The 15,747-nt window shown below is 41.3% G+C and overlaps 1 protein-coding gene across 1 annotated transcript in view; it reads left to right on the top strand.

Moving 5' to 3' along the window:
• The window catches only part of TSPAN3 (tetraspanin 3), a 378,683-nt gene that overhangs the window by 337,197 nt on the left and 25,739 nt on the right, over positions 1 to 15,747 (top strand). The gene's annotated exons all lie outside the window — the stretch shown is intronic.

The raw sequence follows: 15,747 nt of genomic DNA, 5'->3' as shown, positions 1-15,747 counted from the left end.
GGGTATCAATATTCTGTAGAACATATTTCATCTCCGGCCTATCAGCACCCTATTTGTTTGTTCTGGGCAGACATCTTCATGCATAGAGCCTTGACTTTTGAAAATTATGGATGTTCACATTAGACTAGTTTATTTTGTATATGGAATTAGTCCATGTTCATCCAACTCAAAATTTCCTTTTCTGTTTTTGTCTGCTTTTTCAAATAATTCAAATCCATTTGGAGTCTTCTATAAGCTTCTGCAATTTATGCAAATCTTGAACAGATTTTAATTTGTGATTAATCACTTCTTCTTCCAAATCAGTAGTCGGAAACATTGACTAGTTCTTGGACACAGTTGTCAGTCTTCCGTAAAGAATTTTTACTTGTTACAGAATTTTTGTTCTCTATCCACAATCGGAAGGGATTTTCTCCACTCAGCAAAAGTAAAATAAAAATACAACATGAGTTTTGTCCTGATCCTAAAGCACTTTACAAGAAGGGCATAACTCCTGTGTCACAGATTCAGCAATAGATGCACAGCATGGCAAAGGAATGTGTTCAAGGACACAGCAAGCCATTTGAGGGGAAAAGTATGCAAGAATCCAGGACCCATTCATCTAAACCATCTCCTACAGTATTTATACTTACATGTTATTGACCACTGACTCACAACTGTCTGCTTTGGCTTGGGAGCCTCCATCAATTAAATCTATCACAGAATGATTTTTATATAAATATAAATTCATTTTGTCAATTTTAATATTTGCTCAAACAAGAAAGTAACAAGATTACACAGCCTCTAAAAAGAAAGGAATCCAATGCTATACCACTGGAGTAGCAGATCAAGCTGCTCTGACATCCATTTCAGGTCCAATATGCATCTAGATTGAGTCCTCTGCCACTTCACCATCCTTTTCTGTCTCCCAGCACGGTATCAATATCTCTGCTTTGCAAGAGACAACTCTGCCTCAGAGCACCTCTGCTGCTTGGACCAGCCCTGCTCCTGGCATTGCTGAGCAGCCTTTCTTACAAGGAGGGCATGGGCAATGAGCCTCATTAACACGAATAGGAGTCCAGCAGTCCACTGCCTTGGCACACTATCAGTGTATCAGTCTGTGGCTTTCTTAAGTCCCAAATCTGCTACATTATTATGCTGATGACTTCAGGCAGTCTCTACTGCAAGCATCAAAGGCCCTCCTGTGATTAGTACAAACAGTTCATACTGCTGCCCAAAAGGAGCGTGGTCCCTTCTGAGACGGTGTATGATACCTTTCATCACCATATCAGCGTAAAATACACTGCGTGGAGCTGCAATGAGAGTGCTGGGAGCTTAGGCAGAGAGTAAGAGCATATTGGACATGTCAGGACTCTGTGTAAACCTCCTTTTTGCTATTGGGCAACTTGCAAAACAGAAAACTGTCAAGGCTCTTTCTTCTGCTTTAGTCAAAAGGCAGACTCCTTAACAGCTTGGGATCCCTCATACTGTGCTGGGTATCGTTCCAACACCAATGTACTGGAAAAATGCCATCTGCTGAGCAGCAGACCATGGGCTCCATTCAGCCTGATCACTCAGGCATCGGGAGCAGTCACAGTGGAGGCAGGTGGAAGACAGCCAGTCCAAGTCTCCTCTGGGGCCACGGCTGCCCAGAAGGGCTGTCATTACAGCAGTATTGCAAATTTGCTGAGAAAAGGTAGTGGACAATAAAAAATAAAATACTTCAGGTGCGTTCTCAAGATGGTATTTGTAAGGAAATGAGAGATGCAGCACAGTCTCTTCAAAGCCGCTGTCAGCCTCTGTCAAGCACTGCCAGATCTGGCAGCTCTCAGTCTCTGGAGAACTGGGGACCTTGTGACATAAGTCAGCTGGGGATGATCAGAGAACCAGCCAGTGAGACTCACTGGTGACTTCCCCACGAGCTGGTATGAAGTAATTGCAGAGCTTCTCCACACTCCTCCATGTACAACCTGGATTTATCTGCACATCAGAAGTTTTCTTGGCAGCCCTCACTCCTGCCCTGGCCCAGGGCTCTGCCAGGATAATGCATTTTTCCCAAACAATACACTGGACAACAAGGGGAGTGGCTTGCCCATAAAAAGGCTACTGGGCAGGCAAATAGTGTCTATCTGCAATCAGAAAGTTGCAAATGATGCAGCCAGAGTTGAGTGGCGCTATACCACTAAGCCTCTAATGTGTGTATATATATATATATATATACACATTATATATACATATATATATATATACACCAGCTTATACCACTAAGCATCTAATGTATAAATCCCATTAGTAAGTTTTAATAAGTCTAAGAGGAAATTATGTTAGATTCACCACAGACTTCATCCTTTTTTATGTTATAAATGTATATTTATATTATATATATTATATTTTTATATAGATATACATATATATAATTATATATATGTATAATGTTCACCGTTATGTTAGATTCACCATAGACTTCATTCTTTTTGGAATTCTGTCAATACCCTCCCTACTGGGCTGAGCCTGTCACCCATGGCTGACACCACTGGCTGTGCATCTTAGAGGCTCGTGCCAGTAACAGTCACTGGCAAAAAGAACTTTTCCATAATATTTTCTTTAATGCTGTGTGTCTTTGCAAGGCTCTTTTCTCTTTTCCCTCTTTCTCTTTTTATTTTTTATCCTTTGATTCTTTTCCAAATTTTCCCCGTTAGTTATTAACTAAATGCCAACTCACTGTGTATTTGGTAATCAGATTATCTGCTAATACCTGCCTAAAGCAGTCAACATTGATTAAAAAAAAGGGTGGCCATTATGTTATTTTTAATACAAATTATTTAAGTCCTGAGACCAAGATTGAATTAAAGGAGAGATCAAATTAATGAGGGATTGAATTAAATTAGAAACATCTGATTGCGATATTTCCTACATCTCCAAACTGCCAGAAGAAGACAGTGATATGACTGTGAATTTATGTTTTCCCATGAAAAAGTACAAAGACCAGCTTGTTTTAAGCGCATCTGGGAAGTGGGCCTTATCATGGATATAGTTAGATAAGCGCTCAAAATCTTGAATTTTGAAAGGGGATAGAATGTAATAGCAAAAGATTCTATCTGAATACTAGCCACGAGGTCACTGCAAATTTCTTATTTCACACAATGTAGGCTACATTTCCGAAGTGCTATCTGTTCACCCACACACTCCCACATACACGTGTACACAATTGCTGCGATAGAGATTTGGAGACGTGGGTGCACAGAATTCCTAAAACCAAAGCTGTGTGCCACATTTTGGATGCAGGCAAATTTAATACAATCATCCAGTTATTAAGATTGCTTTTTAATAATTTTATTTTTTCCACACTTCCCAAAGTGTCTTAATGAGGGGTTTGATGTGAAAACACTTCACTAGTTTCTAATTTGGATGCATTTATCAGTTCTAAATAGCTCGGGGAATGAAGATTTCAAGCTTGCTCTCTGCAGGGAGCAATCAGTGGGCTCAGGACACTGTCTGACTGAACTGAGCTCCTCAGTTTTAAAAGTGCTCTTTCTAATCCAACTTCTTATCCTACTAATCATCAGCAATCCCATTGCTATTCCTGCCCTGAATCTGACTTCACCACAGAAGTACTTGTGTTGCACCGCATTTCTGTCATTTTAGTGAAATTCTAAACTTCTTTTGAGAAATGCTTTAACTGACTACGATTGATTGTTTATTATCTCCCGATCATAAATGCTAATTACATAGCTGAGAAGATTGGTTTGTCTTTATTGCCATACTTTCACATTGAAATGTAGAAAATTAAATTTTTTATTATTTCAATTAATTTCTTTAGTACTTTGATCCAGTGAGTGAAAAGATTATTCCTTCCAGTGTGGTTAAATGTGAGAGCCTGCTTTACAAAAGCAATAAGCAAATCAAGAGAACAATCTTGGCATCATGAAGTTGTGACCTAATTCTATCCTTCACTGTACTTCCTCTCTCCAAAACACTGTAAGTTCAAAACAGCCGCCCTTATATAGGACAATTCTTCTCTCTACTCAGATAGGTCATTTAAAGAATAAAGGCCATAACTACACATAACCCTCTGAAACACAAACCAGACATAGTGCTTACTGGAGCAGTGCATGGCTGGGCTCTGGAATGCTTTACATCTCTGGAAAAGGCCTTCCTTGTGGTAAATGCAGCTGTGTTTTACATCAAAGACAGAATGAGTTTTCCCTGTTGATTTGAATAAACTATTGCAATTAGAGTCAGGAAAAATGCCCAAGTTCAGTGTGCAACTCACTGGACTCGGAGAATCCCCCCACATATGGCAGATCTCTGGCTTGGCAGGAGTCTGCATGCACAGGGAGGCTCCATTTTGGATGTAGATGTGTGTTTGACAAAGGTGAATCTCTTGTCTGTGGAGATCTGAACATAAATTAAGATAGCTCCACTGAAGGCCAACAGAATTATGCTGATTGAAAACATCTCAGAACCTAGTTTATGACATGCAGATGAAAGATATGAAAGGAGCAGCTGTAACACATTCTTACGTATGTGCTGAGTGTGTCAGATGGTAAAACAGCACAGCCATGAGCCTAGGAACCCCTAGACAGACAGATGGCTTATATATAAAACCTCACAAGTTAGAGGCTCTTAATAAAACGCTATCCTGTGGTGGGACTCATGGTTGGAGGTACCAAGGTTTAGTGGCGGGCCCCCTGCAACCATGTGCCTCAGCAACTATTCCATACAAAGTGAAGTGAGCAAAGGATGTGCAGTGAGCAGGATGCTTGCTGTGAACAGAAAACTTAACGTGCCCCACATCAATATTGCCTTGGCCCAGTGTTCTGGTGGTTCAGAATAGGAAAAGGTAAGAAATGCAACCTGACCAGGCTGGCACTGCACTCCTTACAGGGTTAGTAAACTGCATCTGTCCTCAACACTGACCTGCCACTTTCCATTAGGTGTGGGTAAAAGGAGATGCTTATTACCCTCCAAAAAAGAGCAAAAGGATTCCTGTCCCTTCATACCACTCGGGTTATTGGGAGCATCAGTACTTCGGCTGTCAACAAGGGAAAGAGACCAAATCCAGCATGGTCAGGACTGTCCTTGTAAGTATATTTCAAAGGGACTGTGTTATTACAGTTAGGAATTTCCAAATTCAATCTTTTCCCTCTGTTTTCACTGGGTTTTATCGTTGCTTTCTTAATCAACATTAATCAATAACAGTTGTATAGCACATGTTCTCCCTATTGCTTATTTATAAATACATTTTAAAAGCCTACACTAATATATGCCATGTCTTTCACTACAGAAAAGTTTCCAAGGGATTAAACCAACAAAAAATGAAGATGAAAATATGAGCTTTCAGATGATGAAATATAGATTTCCTCAATGGTTTACAGAGCTACTGGCTTCTGTATTTACAGTGAGGCTCATCCCTTATCAGATTTAATCTCAGTGTAAAGCTATATTTTAACATTCATCAAGTCCTCTACCCTTCCAAAATATCCTCACAGCCTCCTTGCAGGCTTCACAGCCATGCAGGTTGACATATATGTCATGCTAGGTTGTTTCATCAGAAAGCAAAAGACTCTGGACACCGTGGGAGGAAGATTTTATACAATGCAGTATCATTGGCAAATGCATGATCCTCATCCTTCCCATACTGCTAAAATAGATACATCTGTCTGCTTCAGCAGAACAAGTCATCAGATAAACTGCTGGCACTCTACTGTTTCTCACCTACAATACTGACTGATTTTTATAACCAGCTCAGTCCACTCTGCCAAATTATAAGAAACTGTTCTATAATGAATTAAGAAAGCTGCTACAGGAAAAAAATGAAACAAGCCTTAGTAACAGCATTTCATTCCTGCAGCATTTGTGTGATTACCGCTGGAGGAAGGACTTCATCTGCTGTATCTAGACATAGACACATGATGTTTTCGCTAAGTCCATGGGCTATTCTACCAAAACAAAGAAGATGTATTTTCTCCAGTGGTAAGGAAACTCATCTAAGTGATTCAGAGATCCACAGCTGCTGAGGTGATTGCCTGAAATGTGTGGGATACAGAGGATTTATGAGTTAAAACATGATATTCCAGTCAATTACCTTGGGTTTAAGATGAAATAGAACTGTACTGAAATCAATGGTACTATGGTGTCATGCACTGGAGAATTAAGCTCTGAATCAGTTTACCTGCTCTTTGCTTACAGGAAAACTAAAGTCTCTTGGACTCTCTTTCTGCGACAAGACTGCTCAAAGTCCAGTATCCATGAATAGTTAAGGCACCCAAGAATGATGCTTACAAATGGATCACCCAGTTGATTGGTTCTGTAGAAGCAAATGCCAGCAAAACCCACCCTATATCATCCACACCCTATAGCAAAGTGTTGATCTAGACAGATTTCTCCTGTTTGTTCTGTAGCAAAGTGAATGTGGCATTATATGGTACAGCTACAGAACAGAGGACAGCCTGGAACAGTAGGCAGCAGGAGTGAAAGGCACAGACTGAACTGCTGCTTTGGGCAGGCAGGAAGACTAGGTGCCAGATAATGATCGATGTACTTGCTAACTACTACCAAGACTGGGACTAACCAGTGAGCTTTGCCTGTGGAGCCCTTCCCAGGTAAAAGGAAAGCACACCTATGCAGTAAGACGTGAGGAGGAGGCCACAAGCATCAGTGAATCCTCCTGCTCCTCGGCACAAATAACACAGACAACAGCCAAAGACTGGAAAAAGGAATGAAAACATATTTCTGCATTTGTGAGGAAGCTGTATCTGGCAGTGAGAACACAAGGAGCAGGTCTGCTGGGGGATATTGACTGACTCACTCTCTATGATGTGCAAGGTATAATACATAAATCCCTGCTTTGGGATCCTGCTGTGCAAAGTCACCAGATGGTGCTGTACATACAGACTTGGAAGTTATCTTAATGTGGGAACATGTATGGTCTTTGAGGAAATACACTGTTCTTGTTATTTCTGTGAAATCTTTCCTTTAAAGTTTAATTTGCATCTTACTCTTTCCATCTAATATCACATTTTGGTTAAGCTGTTTATTCAGAACAGTCTTGGTGTTGGGATTTTTGAAAAGGAATTTACAGGCATGACATTTGCAGCCAGGTCTGCAGAAAGTATGGAAAATATGGGAGAAAAACCTAAGCTGCACTGAGAAAATATTTAGTTATATAATTTTTATATCACTTATTTTTCCTGCAATGGGAAATACATATGCAAAGCCTGAAAATCTTCTGCCTCACAGTGGATATGTGACACCAGTCCATAAAACCGGTACGAGGTAATAAAAGAAATCTTGTGAGGATATGGTGAGGATTAAATAGTACTAGTAAAGTAGTGGGCTCTTCAGATTAAAATAAGTACAGCATAGCAAAGCATTCTTATCTGTTATCAACATCATGCCAGTTGTATCCATCTCCTACTCATCTTCCCTCTAAAATGCTATAGCCATCCTGCTTCAACTAAACAATGATTTTAAGACAGCAGAAATATTCAGAATGTGGATCCATCTTTTTCTCCTTCATCACCCTTTAAGAAAGGATTCGTCTCATTAAAACGGGTGTGAGAATGCACAGCGGCTGTGAGTACCGGGACCCGGAGGAGCACGGCGGTGAGCGGCCCCCGAAGCGCTGCGCAGTGTCCGGCAGGTGGCGGCCAGCGGCGCTCCGCCAGCCGGGGGACCCCGGGCCGACCGCTGCTGCGACACTACGGGAGGGCTCTGACCACTCGTTAGGAAGGAAACTCCTCTGCAGAGAGAACGAAGCCACACGAGACTTTCACAATGTTGCACTCAACCGGTGTGTAGCATGCTAAAAATATAGTAGCACTTGGCGTTTTCATAAAATTTATAATCATTTGAACCATTTATTTCCCCAAATGAAGGCTATCGCTATAGGGCCCTTTGCATAAATCAAGAAGGCCATTAAAAATAGTTTCAGGAGGAGAGCAATTCGTTATGAAATGAAGGTCAATCTCATTAGATCACTGTAGCAGGTATCCTAATAACATCCTGGCAGAAACGAGGTATCTCATTACAGAAGTTGTATTTTGTTTGAAATATTAGGTCGTCATTAAGTGAGCTCTGAAATACAAGTAATATTGGCCAGCATAAATTATTCCCCTGATAAACTGGCCTATGCAGATGTGCTAAAACAATGGTGTGGGTACTGCACAAAGCTTAACATTTTCTGGGTTTTTTTAGCTGGATTCACCTACTTGAAACCTGTTTGCTTTGTTGCTACTTCTGGATACTGAGCCACAGTTGGCATGCTAGAATTATACAGAGTGCTGCTTTCAGACTGCAACTCAACAGACTACAACCGGTAAGGAAGATGTTTAATTTGCCTTGTAACAGTTGAGGAGGACTAAGTGTCTGCCAGCTGGGAAACACCAAAATTTAGAAGGGAAAAGAGACATTTACGGAGTACAAATGTAAACATTGCTTTTATAAATACATGAGGAGTTACTTTCCCTTTAATTATCCTTACCCAGTTGGAAAGTACCAAGTGGTTTTTTCCAGACCTTTCACTCTACTGGAACCACAGCTGAATCTATGGACATGTTTAAACACTTCTCTGGAGCTATGTCACAGCACTTAACACCTGGCAGGATTATGCCGAGCATCTGCTCCAAGCCAGTCAATAAAAATCATAAAGATATCACCCTCATCATTCCTAACAGGACAGGCAGAATATCCATGGGAGGGAGCTCAACAGCTACAGGAGTCCTGCTTTCCAGAAAATCCAGACCTCCTAGGTATCAACTAAAGACTCACAAAACACCCATGAGGTACAACTGCAGCCTTGGGAAATTGTGAAGAAATCGGAAGAGATTACATGAATTTCCTAGTACCATAAAGTGAATCCAGGCAAGGTTCTCCATCCATGGAGCATGTGCTTTAACTGCAATACCCTCTTTCCTCTCAGTATAATAGGTTTAACCATTAGTAAACTGCGGAGATCGTTGTTAAAAGGTGTGTGTACAAACACAGATGCTAAATCCTGGAGTAGCTCGTAGCAGATGGCACCAAGAGAACAGTTTGGTAGTGCTGTTTTGTGGAAGCAAAGGCATCCCTGCTAACTGGTTGGTGACTATAGCTTGGTTTTTTTAGGGAGTTTGGGGTTTTCTTTAAAAGATTCATCAGTTTTCCAAACAAGTTAGAGAAACACCAGTTACAAGAATTAAATATTTTAATGATATTTTCTTCAAAAGCACTTCAGCTGCAGATTATGTAATGAACTCTGACAATGGTACTTAGCATCTGAAGCAGGGAGGCCCCACAACAGAGACACCCCAATGTCCTGTGTCCCCCAAGCCATGCCCCCACATAACCAGACTGAAGCCAGACCCATCATGTAATGGGGACACAGGGACATGCATGTTGGATGAGGTGCCCGTGCAGTGCTTATACAGACCAAAGTGTAAGGAAGCTTATTTTTACTTGTCTTTCTGCCTGTCACTGACTTATTGTCTTATCTTTACATCAGCTTTAAAATGCTATGTTTTCTTTGTGAAATGCTTTCTTAGTAGGTAAAACACAAACTTAAATAGCTAGGGTGAGAGAGTTGTGAATTGACAGGGTGGATGCTGTAAAAGGGAAAAGGCAATGCACACATACCAAATATGCACAAGGGACAGGCATGGCACAGTACAAAGCACACAAAAGCATTGTGCTTTTGCGAGGGATGACCTTAACAGCTGAATTTTAAACAAAAAACAAACATCAAATGGTGATGGTTTACACAGTATCTGTTTACAGCATGTTAAAATCATACTAGTGGAAATGGTTTGAAAGACTGCATGTCTTATGTCATTCATGAGAGATGTGGCTTTAGTTAATAGCAGTAACTGCACTGGAAATCTTTAAGAAATCATGCATACTTTTGGCTGAGAGCTGCAGGGAACAGTAACAGTTTAGATTCAGGAGAGCTCATCTGGCCAAACACCTAAACTGCTCATTTAGAGTCCTCTGTGCTTAATGGATTGAGATGTGTCCCTCCAGGATGTGACCCATTTTATCTTAAACACCTTCTTCAGGATGGGATGAACCATCCTTTCACTTGTTATCGATTACAGAAGCAACCTGGGGGAAGTAGCGTACATTGCCTGTCTACAGGAACTGGTGAATATCAGATAAGGTGACACACATTCCAGGTTCTTGGAGGGTGAAGTCTGAGAAGCATTTCTGCCAAAAGCAAATAAATAACCCACACTTGCCCACTGTTCATTTCTGCCTATGCATGGCCCTGACAGGTGGATTGGTGCACATTCTCTTGGGGACCATCCAGTGAACAGACTGGGGAAAAATCCAGGTTAAAAATACAACTTTTTTTCCCTGAGTTATTTTTTACCATAATCTGCTCCCTCCTCTTGGTTTCCATGGTTACACAAATACTTATACTGGTACCTTTGTTACTGCTATGTGAAGAAGGGTTAGGGAGAATGGAGAATCCAGCAGAAGGCTGCTGAAGCCGACACTGCTGCAGAAAGGGAAATCTCATCAAACTATGCTGAGATTTCACAAACCTTTCCTTTACAGAAGGTCCAATTTAAGAAGTTCCCATCCCCCAAGCTCTTCCTCAGCAGTGCCCACCTATTCATGAACAAAAAAGCATCACCCCCTCTTCAAATAGTTGCAGTGGCCCAGCTGGAAAGGGAGTGGGGCAGTGCAAGGACAGAAGTGTATGCCTGCAGGTGTGGAGACAGAAGGGTTTTGTTAGCAGGCTCTGCTGCCACAGGAAAAGTAATGTTACACTGAAGCCATTTTCCAGGATATAGATCCTGAAAAACGAGCCGACTGGGGCTGGCAGAGAGCTCATACAGAAAATGTAATGATGGGGGAGTGAGAAAGAAGAAGGTGCTATTTGTAGTTTGGTGTAAAAGACTCCAAAGAACAGAATGGACAGTGCCATGATTTCTCCTTTTCTCACAGCATCAATTGGATCAACTACACAGATTCAGTTATTCTCCAGCATCAGAGTGGACTTGGAGGCCAATCTACACCTAGTTCTTAATAAAAACAGTGTTAATGTACCTCTGGGGAAGTTGCCAATAGCAGTGACATGTTTCTAAAAAGAATTCTTCCCTATCTTGCTTTTGAACTATTATATCAGTCCTTTGCATCTATATGCAGAATTGGCTGCATCTAGAGGCTTTTAGCGTTAAATTGTTTTTCTGTGATGCTTCTCAAATCTGAAAGGTCTCCCTCCAGCATGTCAACACTTACCATGACACCACAATGACTGGTATAAAATGTGTGTTAGAATAAATCAGATTAGAGCACACAAACATCCTACATGCCATCCAATGTATTTGAACAAGGACATATTATTACATAATTAGTTCATTAAAATTGTATTTAAATGCAGTGTATATGTGTGTGTATGTATGTCATTATTGAAAATTGTATTTCATGGGGGTTGTCAGATGATAGAGAGATGATATAAAGAAAAGATAATAAATAATCTCAACCTTTTTTTTTCCACTTCCCTCAGTTGTGAACAGTGTTCCTGGTTCCTTCCACATCTCTTCTATGGCAATAAAATGGACCTTGATTCCATCATTTGATCATTACCTGAAAGCTCACAGTGTGAGTCCATCAAAAAGTGAAAAAATGCATGGAGTGACTCCTGTGAGATCATTTACTACCAGTAAAGGGCAATTAATGGATTGAAAGTCATGACTGGCATTACTGGGAGCTACAAAATCACGTGGGTGGGAATCAAAGTGGTAAAGAGATCTCTCCTGCTCCAAAACACAATAGACTGAATTTCACCATTGCTGCCCTCCCTACTTAACACTGACAGTCACAGTTCCCACCTCTAGTCACTGGTTTACAATACTCTTGTGCTGGTTTTGGCTGGGATAGAGTTGCTTTTCTTCACAGTAGCTAGTACAGGGCTGTTTTGGATTTGTGCTGGAAACAGTGTTGGTAACACAGGGATGTTTTCGTTACTGCTGAGCAGGGCTTACACAGAGTCAAGGCCTTTTCAGCTTCTCACCCCACCCCACCAGCGAGGAGCTGGGAGGGGACAGAGCTGGGACAGCTGACCCCACCTGACCCAAGGGATGTCCCAGACCATATGGCATCATGCTCAGCATAAAGAGCTAGGGGAAGAAGAAGGAAGGTGCAGACATTTTGAGTTAATGGCATTTGTCTTTCCAAGTAACTGTTTCACATGATGGAGCCCTGCTTTCCTAGAGATGGCTGAACACCTGCCTGCCGATTGAAAGTGGTGAATTAATTCCTCATTTTGCTTTGCTTGTGTGCATGGCTTTTCCTTTACCTGTTAAATGGTCTTTATCCCAACCCATGAATTTTTTTACTTTCACTCTTGCAAGTCTCTCCCCTATCCTGCCATGGGGGGGAGTGAGCAAGTGGCTGTGTGGTGCTTAGTTGCCAGCTGGGGTTAAACCACAACTCTGACAAATGGATGCTCTCGTTTGGTAACTGTAATTCCAAATGATGAATGAAAAGATTGATTAGGAAGATGTTTGTGAGGTAATCAGTGATTTTTACTATGCACTCTTCAATGTTCATGGACCTTTCCAGGCTATTACACACTTTGAAGAAGCTTACAGTTGCCTCCTCAGGAGCTGGTGAAGAGCATGAGATTATTCTTTACTACCTAATTCATTCAAATGGAATTAACTCATTTCTATTACATTTACTACATTGTTTGTCCCAAAAGCAAGAATATAGTTTTACTTTTCTAATGCATACCTGCAAATGGAAAATATCACTGCTGTGGAATTGTCCACAGGCCTGTCTAGATGAGCAATTTGTAACAGTCTAGACTCAACCGCATCAATGCAAAATGCACTGTGCCCACAGAGTTTAACTCCCAGTTTTATATAAAAGAATAGAGAGTTGAATCAGGCATAATTAAAATGAAGGGCAAGCTACATCATAATTGTATCTGCTTGCACACTTGTTTCTGCACTTCCAAGTCTGCAAAACAACTTCTCAAGTTACTTACCTTAACCAGCCATTCAGCCAACATGTCCAGTCTGTACCACCATGGCATCTTTGATTAAATGCTAGAGATTGAGCTTCTATGAGTTCACAAATTATGCAATTAGTATCTTGCTAGGACACTTGCATTCTGTATTTGAGAATTTTGGGTCACCCTTGCCCTGCGCCCATCCTTAGTCTTTGATTCTCTCACTCTCTTAAAAGAAGTGGAAGTGCAGGATATCCCTGTATACATTTCTGGTGCACATTTCTGAAAATATTGCTATGATGATAGCTCAAGCTGAATGTTGTGAAATGCTGAATAAACATTCTTTGAAGAATTTCAAAGACGCTTAAACTGTATTAAAGACAAAAGCACATCTCGGCAGTAAAGCTACCTGTCCACATGAAGAAAGATGGAGAAGATCTAAGCAGCAAAGCTGTGCTGGAGACAGTTCAGTTCAGTTCAGTCAAGCCAGCTATTGAAATTGCAGCCAGTTTTCAAATTACTTGTTACAACCTGCTTCGAGCATGCCTTGCTCCCCACTCCCCTGGGAACTGCATTGCCTATCCATAGTTCAGCAAGGCATCCCTCTTCCTCTACCTGCACAGGCAGACCTAGAACTTCCTGCCTATGTGCCCATGTAGGGAGAAGGCGCAATTTCTGATGGCACCTTACTATCTGTCCCACCTTTCCCCTAAATGACACTTGACTGGCATGCCATGCCTGGCATCTCATAGATGCCAGCACAGGCCCACACCTTATTCTGGAGAGAGTCAGTGGATTTGAAGTTATAGAGACTAGTGATACCCAAAAGTTTTGCATGTGTTCTCCAAAGAGCCAAGAGTATTTCACTGCACAAGAGCCTGACAACACTGGTACCCACTATCAGCCAGCTTTCTGTGCATGAGAGCAGCGAGACAGCACTGCAAAGAATGCCAGGCACTGTTATATGTACTTTTCTTCAGGAGTCATGCTTAGAGGAACACTTGGCATTTTTCTTTTTCCTGGTGCTTGATGTTGCCATCTCAGGCAGTGTGAGTCCAGCCCACACAACCCCTCTGCCAACTCAAAGGACTGACTGCAGCCTCTCCATTCCTCCTTTCCCCAGTGCCCTTTGCCATCCTCCCCACGAGCCCCTTTTGTTCCCTGCACACATAATACTGCAAACCCATCACAGGCCCTTGCGTAACCACACTTGGCTCTTTTCCAAGATGAAGACCTAGCCCTTTCTTGTATGCTCTTCATCATTCTCAGTTATCAAAGCTAGATGCAAAAAAGAAACTGAAGAGTGTTTACTGAATGCCAGTTCCTATGAATCTGTATCAAAATAGGTACTGTGTTGTGAAAGTAGAGAAAATCCATACAGAAAATCAGAGCAGGCTGTTATGTTTGTTAAGTTCAATATTGAAATTGTGTAACAGCATTGTTGTACTAAAATTTTTGTAAGAGTTTTTAAATATCATTAATCCATCATCTATCAAACTCCTCTTAGAAAGCCTTTTTTTTTCTATCAGCTCTTAATGGCATTTTTGATAGTATAATCTATATACGCTTTAAAGAATACCACATGTCACAGAATTGTAATATATAAAGCACAGACAGCACATTAAAAAGCAAAAATTACAAGACAATTACACTCTAAATGCCATAAATTCAATGCAAAACCATACTAATAGTGCAACCAACTCTGAGTATATCTTCTGGGTATATAAATTAATTTTTAGTGACAGAAAATGGTCTAATGATTTGCAAGATTGAGAACTTTCATCCATGAGCATATAAGGACTTGAAAAGAAAGCTGAAAAAAGACTTGGTATCTCCATGGTATCCAGGAACTGGTTCTGGATATAACTTCCCAAAATTGTAGGAGGTAAAAAACCTAACTTTGCTACCATGGAAACAGAACAGTGGAATATAACTAACTGATTGTTAGTTGTCTGCCTTTACAGGACTGATCCCTAAAATGCCTTCAATAATATGGGTAGTTTCTTTTTCACCCTAGAAGTAAATCTGCTAGAAAAAGAACAAGGAGAAGCCACTGAGTAAGCTCACCAAGAAGGGGAGAGCAGCTCTGGAACAACAGATATTTCTAGGAAGAGTGGAGGATTAGAGAGGAGAAAGAGAATAAAAGAAAGATCAAGAAGAAAGATACCATGATGCCAGAAGAAATAGGGGAGGAGGGGTTTGGTTTGACTAGCAAGACAGCAAACAGGGCCTTCACAATGAAGGGCTGGATCCTGTCCATGCTAGAGAACCTTATGAATAAACAGGGCAGCAAATAATTGATAAATACTGTTACCTTGCCCTCGCTTCCAGAGTACATGTGCGGTTTCAGCAAAAGCACAGCTTGTCGAAACCATGCACATCTTTCCATAATTTCTTAAGTTACTTTTCCTTTGTTCTTCACTGTTAAATCCCACCCTCTTTGGACGCATCAAAAATGTTCTAACAATTACCAACACTTGCACCTTCCTCATGGTATGTTGGGTTGTGTAACAAGAGCCATGTTCTTTTACTTCACTGGAAGGGTTCCTTCTTCCCACTAGACAAATGTCCTCATTGTAAAGTGCATTTGATCTCCCTGCCTGCCATGCCGATTGTACAAACAACATAGTCACGGGGAGCCAGGTTCAGTTTCTCCTTTAAAATCCATCAGTGCACCAGGAGATCTCCCCACAGCCCAACAGCGCACACCTCTGCACCCCTTGCTGGTGGTGGGTTAGCAAGGCAACCCGGCCAGCGAGATCCTCACCGCTGTTACTCCATGTCTCACAGGCAGCTGCTCTCTTGCGGACTCGCCTCATCTCTTGCCCCCA

The sequence above is a fragment of the Athene noctua genome, chromosome 13 (genome assembly GCF_965140245.1).
Source record: "Athene noctua chromosome 13, bAthNoc1.hap1.1, whole genome shotgun sequence".
In the NCBI taxonomy this organism is placed as follows: Eukaryota; Metazoa; Chordata; class Aves; order Strigiformes; family Strigidae; genus Athene; species Athene noctua.
This window is presented reverse-complemented; position numbering and strand designations above follow the sequence as displayed.